Source organism: Rhipicephalus microplus, chromosome X (assembly GCF_043290135.1).
Source record: "Rhipicephalus microplus isolate Deutch F79 chromosome X, USDA_Rmic, whole genome shotgun sequence".
Classification (NCBI taxonomy): domain Eukaryota; kingdom Metazoa; phylum Arthropoda; class Arachnida; order Ixodida; family Ixodidae; genus Rhipicephalus; species Rhipicephalus microplus.
In genome coordinates this window covers 449,433,531-449,445,414 of record NC_134710.1, presented here as the reverse complement: position 1 = coordinate 449,445,414, position 11,884 = coordinate 449,433,531, and the positions used below count along the sequence as shown (strand labels likewise).

At 44.5% G+C, this 11,884-nt stretch overlaps 1 pseudogene; it reads right to left on the bottom strand.

Annotated features, from left to right (window-relative positions):
* Positions 1-265: 265 nt before the first annotated feature.
* On the bottom strand, positions 266-2,011 carry LOC142775515 (uncharacterized; annotated as a pseudogene).
* Positions 2,012-11,884: the final 9,873 nt, after the last annotated feature.

The window sequence follows — 11,884 nt, the reverse complement described above, 5'->3', positions numbered from 1 at the left end:
TTCACCTCACAATCGTACTGCATACACACACACACAAAAGGGGACTAGGTTTCATTGTACTGTTTTCGGCTGATTCACCTCACAATTTAGACGCATTGCACACACGCACAAAAGGGGACTAGGTTTCATACCACTGTTTCCTGCTGATGTCAACATCCCTTTTGCTTATTCGCCTCAGTATCTAGGACGTATTGCACACATACACACAAAAGGGGCCTATTTTTCAAACAGTAGACTAGAGATATTAAGTACCCGAAGCTTCCCTTCAGGTTTTAAGTTCCAGAAGCTTCCCCTTCAGGCTCTCATCCATTTCTGCAATTTCCAGGGACTTCTCGTTTGCAGTTTTTCTTAAACTGTTGGACTTCACAATCAAAGTGATGTCGCTTATGGCTTCCGGCCGCAGAGCGTACTTGTCGGCACAGGCTGTTAAGTCAGCGATTGTTGCTTCCAGCCTTCTCTTCTTTGTCTTGATGCTCTCTATCTCTTCTTCAATGTGGCTTCTCTTTGATGCCTGATTGCTCTTTGATCCATCACTTGTTTTTTGATATCCTCCAAGTACGCCCGATAACGGTTGTGTGCGGCTGCGACAGACTTTCGCAACTCCTTCGTTGTGGCAACGTTCAGGATGCCACCAGTCTTGCTTACAACATCATAAACGATTCGGTGTGACACATACGAGATGTCCTTAAGGTTTTAGACAATGACCTGGTGGTTGACGCTGAAGCCTCTTTCAACAGTTGCCTGCCCGTGGCTCAAGATGAGAAGAAGCCGGATAACCTTCCACAAGTGCATGTAGGATGAGTCACCCTTCAACAACTCAAGGTAGAGCTCATCCAGGCCAAGAGTGTGTTTGTCAAACTGCCGCAGGTTGTTTCTTTTCTTGCAGAAGTTCTGCGTATTCCCCAAGGACAGAATCGCGCTCATGCTCACCCAATCGACCAACTGCAATAAGTGCGTCTAGGACCTTTCTGAAGCCTGCAAGGCAGTCATCTGGCTTCGACGCCATTTGACGGGGATCAAGAGATGACAGGTTCCTAACCAGATGGTATGTCAGTGGGCTTTTCTCCAGAATCTTCTTGGTTGTGCTTACAAGGAACTGTTTGCATTCCATCCTAAAGGCAAATACATCTTTGGCGCTCACCATAGCGGCTTTGAGTACTTGTTCAGCAGCGTGCCCACTATCAACTTTCTCTGATGATACATGGTTATTTGAGTCTGCGACGTCCGTCTTCAGCATGCCGACAACTCCTGTGGAAGCGGACAGCATCGAGCACTTCACGAATCGCGCAAGAAGCTTTCTCACGAGGCACTCGAGATCTCTTTTCAAAAAGAACACCAGTGGTTTGTCCAGCTGATATTCCGCGAGGAACGGTTTTAGAATCATCGCGATGCCCAGAGCAAACTTCAGTTTGGCCAACAGCGGTGGGTCCTGGCAAAAGTCGCTGAGCTGGATGAACGATGCACACTTTGGCAAGTTCACCTGTTTCTTTTTTGCACGTCACCACAGAGGGTTATGGCACGTTCAATGACGGGAACATTTTATACCCAGCGATGAGAAGCGAAGTTGAGAGGAAATGTTACTTGGCCTGTCACAGTAGAGAAGTCTTTCCTTCGCGCTGGCGCATCATGAAAAATGGCACTGAGGCTTGAAAGGGGATTCTCTAGGCCCCACTTGCTGGCAACAACGCCCACCCTGTACGCGTTATGTATGGTATGAAGTCCGCAAGTGCCCAGGTCCAAACACTGAACTTGATGGTTCTGCTGCAAGTATTCCTGCATTCCTCTAAAACACTTCAGGTTTACATTGGGGCCATTCATTGACAGCTGAACAGCTCTCGCCAGCGGCAAACCTTCCAGGGCACCCAGAAGCTTCTCTTGAAGGTCTTCGGCAGTTGAATGTCCCATGAACACCGACGTATAAAACCTCGTGGTCACCCGCTCGGGCATTGTGCTCCAGTAGCACACATGAATGTCCATTTGTTTCCACTGCAGGTAGTCGTTCAAAGACTCGTCGAACAGAACGGTGTTACCATCCGACTGCACCGATTCGCGTTGTAGGCACGAGAGAAAAAACGGTCTCAGACCATGGCACACCACGTATGCAGATTTCCTCTCACTGCAGGAAAATGCCTTAGCGATTTCACTGTCCGGGAACATTTTCTTGAAAAGGTCCCCCGTATGTGCGGCCGATTTGTAGGAGTAGTGCGCCGTGACCATTTTCAGGGTCCACAGTATCTCCGCGTCGACCACACTCTCATGAGCTTTGCACAGGCTGCTCACATCCGACGACGTTGAACTTGAATGAGTTGGCTCGACGCGTTGCTTCTCAACAGCTGTGAAGTGGCTCCGCACAGTACTATGAGCTGTGGTTGCTGTCATGTTCTCCACATGCTTTGCGCTTTTCATGTGACTTTTGAGGGCAGACTCCCCCATTGACGACACGTCGAATGTTTTTGCACTAACCTTGCACTTAGCTCGATGCGAGTTCGATGTGTCCGGAGAAATCCACTCTTTATAAGCAGCACCGGTCAACCACGCGTGCTGGAAGTTGCATTTTCCCGGCATATTGCAGCTGCAGAAGACGACTTGGACTATCCATAGACCATGTTTGCCACTACACCGGTAGGGTAGGCTTAGTTTTGGTCGTCGCTACCGCTGCCACTGTCGTAGTGCGCAGTAGCTACAGGAGTGGATTGGATTGGATGCCTTTCTGGCTCCAGTACATAGTTGCCAGGCGTTCAAGCGGAATCCGCTAAAACTGGCTGAACCGAAGCCTATTGACGAGATTTAAGGAAATTTGAGGACCTCAAAAAATGCAAGGGTTTTTAAGGCCTTGAAAATGCTATTATCGAATTCCAGGGTTTTCAAGGGTTTCAAGGACCGCTACGAACCATGCCCCCGAAGGAGAAGCCTGCGCACACTTATATAGCAACACGTACTTTTCTCTCGAGAAACTTGTGTTTACGTAACTCAACGCTTAGCGCCAGCTTGAACTAATAAACCCTGACCATTCTCAGCGCAACACAAATACACAACGATGAGCCCACGCGACACGCTCAGCTCAAACGTTAACCACCCACATGAAAGGTTAAGCACTCAACGGGTGACAATGTATGATTTCGAATTGTTGCCCAAAAGATAAACCTCCAAGTGCCGCTCTGGTCAGAGCAGTAAACGGTTTGGCAACAGGAACCTTATTTTACGTCATTACACCATGGCCATTATGCTTTTAATAAAGATTATACGCTTTGCTGATCCGTTGCTAACTGATCGGGAGTGCTGTGCCTTAAGCCTTACTTAGATCGCATATACGTTTCGCATGCCTGTTATGTGGAATATCAATAGCAAAAGCCACAGTGAAGCACACGTACCTGCGGTAAAATTCCCAGCGAGTCCTGTCCTGAAGATCGTCAAACGTCGTTGCAGTCTCTTGCCTGAACAATATGTCGACGAATACCAACACTCGAACGGATCCGACTGTGCGCCGAGACACGACTGAGACGAAAGGCGGGAAACGTTGATCACGTGACTTGGAGTCTACCACGACTGGGCCGCGGAGGGGATTCCGCGCATAGAGGTGTGCGCCGCCGCTGAGAGTTTTCGCCGCGCCGCCGCCGCCAACGTTTTTCATCGGCGCACCATTTATGCGCCAGTACTGACTTTTCACAGACTTGTCTTTTCTTTTTCATCTTGATTAATAGCTTCGTCTCACATTTTATGTAGCTAGGAAAAACCAGGCTTCTTAGTTATCTTCACCCAGCTTCAGAGACCGAGAATACCACTATGAACAGTGGCACAAGTTCGGCTGCTGCTGCATGAAATGACATATTGGAAAATTGACAAAAATAAATGTAACAATTACAGTAAAGCATACACGCTGCCATAATGCAACCGCTGTTTAATTGATATTCAATGACATGACCGCAATCAACAATGCGTCGTCGCTATAAAAACTGGAGCGTTATTGGCAGACACAAGTGGGCGAATGCAGCGGAGAACGAATATGCCACGTAATAAAGCGATGTGATGTCGCACAATTTCGCCTGTTCTACTCCGTGCCCTTTTGCTTGCTCGTGATGTATTCGAAGCAGCTAGCCAACTCTCGGGTAGAATTCGAGCAGAGTAGCCGGAGCTGATAAGAGGAACGTTTATATACACAATTTACACAATAAAGGTAGCGTTACGCTATATGTTAATGGTAGCATCACGAAAGCTTGATGGGAGCCTCTGAGACCTCGTTCAGAGCGTCTAGGTGCTCGCGTTTTAAGCTCTGGTCTTCCTAAAATTCTCTGCAGGAGAAAACAATGGACCGTTTGCAATAATCTGCAAGGCAGATTTTCTGTAAGGTTCGTTTTTCAACCAAAATCACTCGTTCACGCACTACTTTTCTCGCTCATTTTGTTTCTGCCATTCCCTTTTTTGAGATCTTGCTGTGCTCGCTTGCCTTCGCTGGAATTTGGAGAGGTGACATTTTGTTGTACTCGCGTGCTTGCGTGCATTCGCTGGAATTCGGAGAAGTAAAGGCACAATGAGGGAGAAAAGTGGTCTGTGAACGAGAGTTTTTTGGATCGAAAACAAATCTTACATGAAAGCCGCCTTGCAGATTACTGCAAACTGACAGACTGCATGTCCATTCAGTCCAGGACAGTGGTGGGGGTGGTAGTGGTTGGAAGAGGAAAAAGGTACCAAATTTCTGCATTATGGTCGGGAGCAAGGCGCAGTGCCGAGGGCAGTCCAAAGAAATTGTCGTCTTCATCTCCGTCCCACAAAGGGGTGGGGGTGGGTAGTGGTTAGAAGAAGGCGCCTAATTTCTGCAGCCCAGCAAGGAGCACCGCGCAGCCTATAAGGATAAAAAAACGAGAGAGGGAGAAAGAGAGAGAAATTCGAACACTGCCTTCTTTTCAACCCAGGAAAGGGAGAGTGTGCACGTTCAGTTCGTCACATGGCAGGGAAAAGCAAAACATAGATCACAGCAGAGTGCAATGACGTGGCATCGCACCTGCAGAATAGGGTCTGCAGCGCGAGGCAGGCTACGGGCTCTCGGAATGGAAGACTTGAACGCACCATAGAGTGTGGGAAACATACCTGATGACGGATCTCAAGCTCTCGGCTAATTGTTCAGCGCGTCTCTTGGCACGTCAAACAAATCAAGCAGCCTCGATTTCAAACAGCTCTTCCTAGGCCGTCAGTCAGTCAGTCATGTCCAAAGAGTTTTTGACGAGGGGAGCCAACAGCCCTAAAGAATTCGAAGTATGACTGTCATTTTGTGTTGAAGAATTTGAAGTATGACCGTCTTGGCGCACCTCGAGAGCGTTGACCAGGAACAAATTATGGTAGGCTTAGCTGCATTCGTAATGCCCTTGGGCCCTGAGAGTAAATAAATAAATAAATAAATAAATTCGTCTCCCGCGTCCAAGTGGCGCCGAGCCAAAGAGGCCGATCTTAACATCATCTACAGACACACGCACACAAGGACGCACAGTTTCACTTCTAGAGGGAAATGGAAGTGGTCACAACGACCTACATAACGTGCATCTACTAAAAAAGGCGTGCAGTGTATGCAATAGCTTGTTTTCATTGAAAGTCTTGTAATTCTAGTATATTTTCAATATATAGCTGAGGTATGAGGCGGTTGTTAGTCGCATATGTTTGGGTTAAAATACTACAATTATTTATTCGCTGTGCATGACTTCTGGAATTGATACTCTTGAATGATGTGCCAAGGAAAAGTAAATCGCTTTAACATTTTTCAAATTAAGTTCGCACTTGGGAGTACATGATTCTGTCTGCACTTGTCCATGGTTCATGAATGTTAAGCCCCACTGCCGCTTCTATAGAATGATGTACAATAAGCCATATCAGCGCAGTGCCAGGATTTCCTACAGACTACCAAGCATTCGATCACCAGACATTTTCCCTCCGGCATATTTTGATTAAAAGATGCAACATATTTTTGCTGAAACCCCGGTCTATGCACTGGGGCCCGGTCCACAGATGTTGCATATAACTCTTGACCATCGCGAGCGCGAAGACGGCACGCAAAAGCCTCTATGCTATTGTCTGTGCGGCAGGTGTTGGCTGCACCTATAGTAACACTAGTCACGTGAAAGTGAGTCAAACGAAACCCTGTAGTCTTGAAGGTGTTGGGTTAAACCACTTTGCCCATTGGTATTTCTTATCATGGCATCTGTCTATTCACTGAGTGGTGCTATGTGGAACACGCGGAAGTAGTGCCAATCTGCTATTCGGTGCTGGTACAAAAATAAAACCTTCTTGTATCCCTTCTTCAATGAGTCCATCAATTAAACCTATTTTAGGGGGCTGCATATCTCTACACCTGACACACTTGGAAAAGTAAAGTAGATTGTAAGAGACCACTTAGTGCTAATTGAAGGACGTGCAGACCATCCCCATCTAGACTGTGGTGTTCTCAAGAAAGGTGTTCAGCCAATGACGTGCCGCATCAGGTTCTAAATTTAACATATATGTGTCTAGACGGAAATATTGTAACAGCGCATTAGCCTGCCCTGTGTATCGACTGTAAGTTTTTCAAAAAAAATTTTTTTGTTTTAGTCAGAAAAATAATTTTGAATTGGCGTTCTACTAATCTCAGTCCTCGCATGTGTTTACATAAAGGGGGTTAGTTTATACTTCAACCAATGCATCCTAGCATTAGGTGCAAGCTGAGCGGACGTGAGAATCATCTAGACAGCATATCTAGCTCTCCAAGTACTTATTCCAATTATTTCCGTGCAAGTATTAGTTTTAGTCAATGAGGAATCCGAAGACATTTAGAGTGCGCCACGTGAACCTCTCGTGACACTGTGAAAGGATACCGACGTGTCAAGCACCTCGTTAATTACACCCGAAGATTTATAAATTGATAGAGCACAACGATCAATCAAGGAATCCACGAAAATAAAAAAGGTATGCTTCGTGACGGATAAGTTGCACTTATAAACCAACTCATGATGACTGGGTAATTAAACATGGTCACTCAGATACTATTGAGTTAGCTCATAACTGTGGCTTCTCTGCCATGTAACACTTTTTTTTTATTTTCATGGATTCTTTGCTTTTGTCGCACAGGTTGGTATCACTTCTGAGTAAGCGGAGAGCTGCACGTGGTTTAAATACACCTGCGTAGGGTCCGTATTTTTATGACTATTGCTACGATAATGTGGCACTAGAAACGCCGAAAATCAAAAGGACGAACTATTGAAATGCCGAAATTTAGAACAACAAAAAGCCGAATATACAAGACACCGAAAGTGTAAAATGTCAAAAAATCAAAACACCGAACCATCCAAAAGCCGAAATATCAAAATGTCTGCGTCACCTAGCTACACTGGAAGATGAAGTATTTAGCTAAATTAGAGGTTACGCCAACCCACTCTTTCGCCCTCATTTCCAGTTGTCCCTTTACATTTATCTCAAGCCTTCATACAAATAGCAAACTATATACTTTTTCACCTCCAATCGCACATCATAGTGATTTCTTGCTTATCCCAAACAGCTTGTGTGCAATTCGTTGTCGAAAACTTGAAACGTCATTGTCCGGCTTGCCCAGAGCAGCATCAAGCGATTTTGCGTAACCCTTGATTTTTGCTCTGTAAACGGCGGGGTTGTCACTCCCTTGACGATGTCTTCGAGTCTGGCTTGCTTCCTCTTCATGGTAGCAATAAGCCGAAAGTGCATGGCTGTCGTAGATCGCTTTCTTCGAGATTGCCATGCGAGTACCTTCTACAGGAAGGTCGGTAGCCACTCTGGAGTTGCCGTCTCCTCACTTTTCGCACCTCCAATAGTGCCTAGAATACACCATCTTGTCAAACACATAAACATAATCACAACTGAAACAAAGTATTGGTTTTCCTTTTTGGGAATACATCCCGCTACATCTTCGTCCATTTCCTTTCAAATCGGGGGTATTCGCGTGCATGGTTCAAGAAATTTTCGGCGATATGTCTTTCGAGCACTTTTATTTTCCAGCAATCGTTGTTTTGGGTGTTTCAAGTTTATGGCATTTATATTTTTCAGCTTTCTGACATTCCACCTTTTAATAAATCGGCGTCTTGATTTTCGGCGTTTTGATAGAGACTCAAGCTAATACTGTCTAATAAATCACTCCAATCAGCCCGAACAAAGCTCAATCCTCTAAATGCTCCTCGTTTCCACGCAGCGTGTACTTCATGCTAGAATCCATTTTTACAAGGCATGGACACGTGCAAGCAAACAGATAACTTAGATAAGCCGAAGATAAGTAGTGTATAATTTTCTCACCTAAAGCAAAACGTAAACAAAAGCTTTCAGTCAGTACGCAATAAAAATCACTACTAAATGAACGATTCAGTATATTTTTACTTGGACCACGTCAATGTTACTTACGAGCAAAAAAGATGTTTTAGCAAATTTTCTCGGCAGTTGTACTCACTATTTTGCAATACAAACGTTTAAAATTATTTTTCGCCTACAGGAAAACTACTCGACAATTTTTTTAATAAAATCCATTTCTTTTCACTATTATCTGTCTACAGAAAAATTCTGCAATATGGGCCATATTTTTCTTCCTTAAGGCAGCAAGAAACACCCATGAAAGGGTTCGTGAAAATTATTTCAAGTTAAAAGGACACCCCTGCGCAATGGGACAAACTTTTCTCTATTTTAATATAGGAGTGAGTCAGTAAAACTTTTATTGAGAATGTAGAACGGATTTTTTGGCAATACTCTTTACGAGTCAAGCTTCAAGCTTCGCGAAAACAGTTCGCATGCGCCTTACGGTACTGCAAAATGTATGTCAAGAAACATTTCACGGGAAAACCCCTTGCTCTATGAATAGATGATCCTCCGTTTTTTAAAGCTAATCTCTAATGGTCGAGCGCCAAGGTTTGGAGAGATGGCATGAAATAGCCCAGTGATAACGCTAGCCACATAAAGCTGTTTGTTTGCTCCAGATTGAGGTATAAACTTAATTTTCACTTGGAGCCTCAAGTGGTGTAAATAGCGTCTCATTGTGGACCCAAATTACGATGTTCTTAAGCCCGTGTTTTTTTCTCACAAAAGTAAAAAAAAGTTTAGTCCTCTAAAAATATAGGCATAATATACCCTCCCCAGAGCAATCATTTTCTTACTCAGGTATTTATGCATTGCGCAACAACACAAATAAATAGTTCAGGGGCAGCGTCAAGATTATTTTACTGATGGGGCACCCATGATAAGTGAGTTTCTTGAGGGTGGGCAGGGAGGCAGGGAACTTAGCCATTGTGTTGTGTCCCTCTTGAGAGGGGCAATGGAGGCGAGTGAAAATTGAGGGGGGGAGAGCTCCAGCTCCACCGTGCTCACCCCTTGCGCCGCTAGCTGGAAGAAATCCGAACAGAACACTTTGGCAAGATTTCTGGATACTTGTATCACAGAAAAGTAACAGCAATATAGTTCAGCTTTTAACACCAGACACAGACAATTTTGCTTATAACGAGACCCGAATTCGCCATACAAACGAGCAAGGTTATAATAAATTTCGCAAACAACATTCACACTACACTCTGCAAAAACGGAAAGATCCCACGTACGGCATGGGTTGGCAAAATAAATGGAACTCACTCAGACTAACTCAATAACCATATATAAAAATATTTTGCTTTGGACCCACTCGGACTGAGACTATCGAAATTTCACTCTAAATAAACTCACTCGGACTCAGACTCACCGATGTTTTTGTCAGCCGGATCCACTAATACTTTTCTGAAGTATACCCACTCATACTCAGACTCATCAAAACGTTCCTCCAGCGGACCCACTCGGACTTAAACTCACCAAAATAAAACAAATATATAACTCTGGCAGATTCATACTCACCAAAATTTCCCTGAAAAGGTCTCGCTCGGACTCATAGACTCTCCAAATGTTTCTAAAACAGACGCACTCAGACGAAAAATGAGCGATATTCGACTTGTCCTGGCTCGTACAATAAACGTCGAAGAAGCACTATTAAAAAACACATGTGAAAGAATTGCAATTGTAGAGCAACCTAGAAAAAAATATACATAATAGCTTTCAACATACAAAAACAAGGTATTTCCCGTGCCTCTAATTATTATATAAAGAGAAACTTGACATTACACGCCATTTCCGCAACAGGCACATGCGCGCTGATAGCACTAAATACAATGAGTACCACATGAATTGGCTGCTCTAAATATCTGTGCTATTTTGACATTTGGTGATAGTATGCTGGTCAATACATTCGCCCATGCTTGTAATTTGGTCATTGTGCGGAATGCTGTAATATAAAATTTTTGTCAACAGAAATTCTGAGAACCATGACTTGACAGGGTTGCATTCTGTAATAGGTTTGTTACCTGTCCCGAGTTTTGAATCAGGTAAGGTACCTTCATAGTTCATCATTCATCAAGTCTTCCTGCAAAACACTGCAAGAAAATCTATCTTCATTGTATGCACTGGTGTTAGTGCACATGTACGCGTTATCCTACATAAGCTTAGTCTTGCGACAATAACACGTCAATTGCAATACAGCACCTGTGTTAGCGTCTTTTTAGGTGGGCATGATTGTGTTGTACTGTGTGCTGCTTTCTGAAAAAGAAAATAATGACTAGAATATTAGTTACCTGCTGAGACGAAAAAACAAGAAGCAACATTTTTTTCCCGTCAGTACTCCTCTTTCTACCCCCACCCCGCACACACACGCACACCAGAGCTATAAGCGTCCAAGAAGGAATAGGGGCTGTTTATGGTTGTGCACCTGTCATTCTTTCTCTAAATGTTTCAGAGTGAGGGGGTTTGTCGGAGCAGCGAGGATATAACGTACGACTGGAATCAAAGGTGAACGTTCGACATAAGTCTGCCTGTTTTGAATAGAAACTGAAGGAATGAGAACTCCAACTAAAATCTATATTGGGAAAAAAAACCCCGATGTTTCGAAGCTGGTTCGGCTTCTTCCTCAGGGGTAAGAGATTGGCTTCAAAACGTCGGTTTTTTTTTAATATATTATAGCTGGAGTTTTCTCATTACTTCAATGTACGACTAGAAGTGGGGATGGTGGTAAAGGAAAGGGTTGCCGTAGTGGATTTCGCAATACTTCATTACGCAAAATATCATCACTTTTTATCTTGCTGTGGAATCTCCTTGTCTACTCATGACTCTCGGCTAAGCTTTGTTTTGTGCTCGGCAGCTCAGGGTGAGGTGAGTTTCCGCGAACCTTACCTGCCTTACAAACCAGTTAAGGCAAGTAAGCTTCCCCTGAATGGGTGAATCTGTGGTCGAAGAAAAGGAAAGAGACACTATCTTTTCTTGCGAAAGCACTGCTCAGCGCCTTGAAGGGAGAGGGGGGAGGAGAAAAGAGTTTAGAAGTAGGTAGGAGGAGAAGATTTGGAAGAACGTGACGGCCATGGCTGCTAGAGCAGAAAGAGAACAGGGGCCGTTGGCAGGGCAGTCCGAATCGAATCGCACGACTTGGAAATGTGGAGCTGCAACCACATACGCACATACCTATGGTCATTTCCACGAAAAAAAATGTTCTAGATCACCTTTCTTGGGCAAGAATACAGAAAACTAGCCAAACGAGAAAACTAAAATAAATAAAGAAATAACCGATAATCCAACCGCCAATTGTCACCACAGCTGGGGAAGGAAGGAAAAATGTAATCCGTGACCTCGGCACCAGCGGCTACACAGAGGCATTTATTCGCAGAACACTGTGTATAAGAAAAGACGCGGGAAACATGACACCAATGGCACCGCAACGACGGCGTGTGTCGACCCAACTTGAGCGCAAAGAACAGCGAATGGAGCGCAATGGCAGAACACTGCGAGACCACTCGCAACATGTTTGCGCCAAGCATACCAGCTCGTCGGGTTGTATTGTAGTCTT